We start from the raw sequence: 2,326 nt of genomic DNA, 5'->3' as shown, positions 1-2,326 counted from the left end.
CCAGCCCAGGGTCCCTCACCTAAATCTGGCAGTCAAGAACAGGGCCTGAACTGCCCTGGAGGGGTGGGAGATGTAGAAAAGAGGCAGAGGCTCCTCCCCTAGGAAGAGGATAGTGCAGCTCCCCCCAAACAGGGGCTATCACCCATTCACTTCAATTTACCCTATTAAACACCACAATGATCTAGCAGACATAGTTCAAGCTGTGAGGAAGCCGCAATGGCATAGAGATGCAAGGACCAGGCGTCCACTAAAGAGGAGAAACGAGAAACCCACCAACCACTGCCTCGATCCACCGACTCGGGAGGAATGATAATGAAGACTGGAGATTCGGAGAACAGCTTCAGGAAAGAGCTGTGTTTAGAGCTTCAAGTTATTATGGTCATGTCAGAAGAGTTGTGATGAGTTCCGTTTTAAACAGGGTGGGAATGTTAAAGATTGGAGTTTGAAGAGCTGATGAAAATAAGAATGCATATAAGCATCTGTGCCCATGGAAACAAGACCTGAAGCCAAGAGCCAAAATGAGAACCTGGAGCCGGTTGAGATGACAATCCCGAGTAGCTGGTGTGGAGGAAGTAGGAAGAAGAGAAGTGAACTGAAAAAGCAGCCACGGAAGGCCCAGGTCCCCCAGGGGTGTCTTGTTTCAAGAGACACACGTGGTCAGCACGGTCTAAATAAGAGAGGAGGAGGAGGAGGAGGAGGCAGCGGCGGCGGCAAAAGTTTAAAATTTTAAGAGAACCAAAAAGAGCAAAATAAGTTTTAACGGCAAGCTTACTTTACACTTAGTCAACAATTTATCCAAGCATCACTACAAATGAGGAAAAAGCCCAGAAGTCTATCATCCTAGCCAGCTCTATGAGGTGAAGTAGTATCTGGCTGTGGAACAACCACATCCCTGGTAGCATGTAAGTCCTTCTGAGGCACATATTTAAATTGTACACCTATATAAATGACACATTTATAGAATTAGAAGCAGCCCTGCTGCCTTGTATGCAGCAGCAGCAGCAGTGTGCAAGCATTACAGAGAGGCTGGGTCTTCACACACGTCAATGTAAAAAGAGGAAGAAGGAACAGGAGTAGAAATCTAAGTACTAATACCATGCAGTCTTTCCTGGGAGGGTGAGAGGTTCTTGAGCAAAGTCAATTCTTTGAGACTGTCCAGAGCGTGACAAACTGATCAATAAAATGGTAATGGGACATAGGCAGCCTTGCAATGGGCATGCCTCTATAAAGTGTACCCAGTAAGCTACGACATCTAGGGGAAAGAGGCCTCTGTCCAACGAGAATCCATTGATACACAACTTTCAGCTTTGCAACAGCACTCCTTGAAACTGCAGGCATATGCATTCTTGATATAGTCATTCATGTTCTCCCTTCCCTTCTAAGGAATCCTCATGATACAATAGTTATTAACTAGAAGATTGGCAGTTCAAACCCACCAGCAATTCCACTCGAGAAAAGACTTGGTTATCCGACTTTATTAAAAACAGCCAAGAAAACTCCATGACGTGGTTCTACTCTATAACATGTGGAGTCACCATGAAATGAAATCAACTCCACTGCAAACACTGTCTGTATCTCACCTTAGATAGAAGCTCTGGGTCATTGTGATGGACCATCTACCGCGATTTCTACAGAGCTTAATGCTAATATTAATTGAGACTCCTGATTTTGAGCCCCGATTACTCTTATTAATAGCTATCAACTTGGGTAAATTTATTAAACTAAAACTCCACTTCTTCGCATGTAAAAATGGCACTCATAGTTATGTATCTTGGTGTTTTACTTAATCCTATTCCAGGATTCAGTGAAAACAGTTTGAGTAGTTGAGCAAAATGCTAACTCACAGAGTTTATGTTCCACAAAAATCAGCTACTGAGATCAATTCCTGAGTCCCTATTGAATAAGAAAAGAAAAATTTTTTTACTTTAATATCAACTTGTAAATTTCTAAGAATAAAACAAGGAATGCCATATGTCTAAATCCATTCATTTAAATTTTACCCCAGTTTCTTTATTTATTGCCATGGATAAATAAAATTGACTTTATGTGAAAAATAAGAATTGTCTACATTCCAGCTCTTCTGTTTTTTAGCCACTCTAAATAGCAGTGGGATATAAGGAAACTTATTTGGCTTCACCTTTCAGTAATTTCAAGTTATGCATATCCATTCCAACCCAGACCTACTACACTTATTTAAGATCCATCTTTTCCTTACACAGTAACCAACAATAAGGAAGAATGGGTAAAGCCAACGAGTAAAGGAAATGTAATTTCTACAGCTTTTAAGGGTACCCTGTAACTCTCTAGTGTGAATCAGAAAATTTAA

The sequence above is a fragment of the Echinops telfairi genome, unplaced genomic scaffold (genome assembly GCF_000313985.2).
Source record: "Echinops telfairi isolate 266 unplaced genomic scaffold, ASM31398v2 ScPeMD7_1;HRSCAF=3_0, whole genome shotgun sequence".
Classification (NCBI taxonomy): Eukaryota; Metazoa; Chordata; class Mammalia; order Afrosoricida; family Tenrecidae; genus Echinops; species Echinops telfairi.
Note: the sequence above shows the minus strand (reverse complement) of the source record.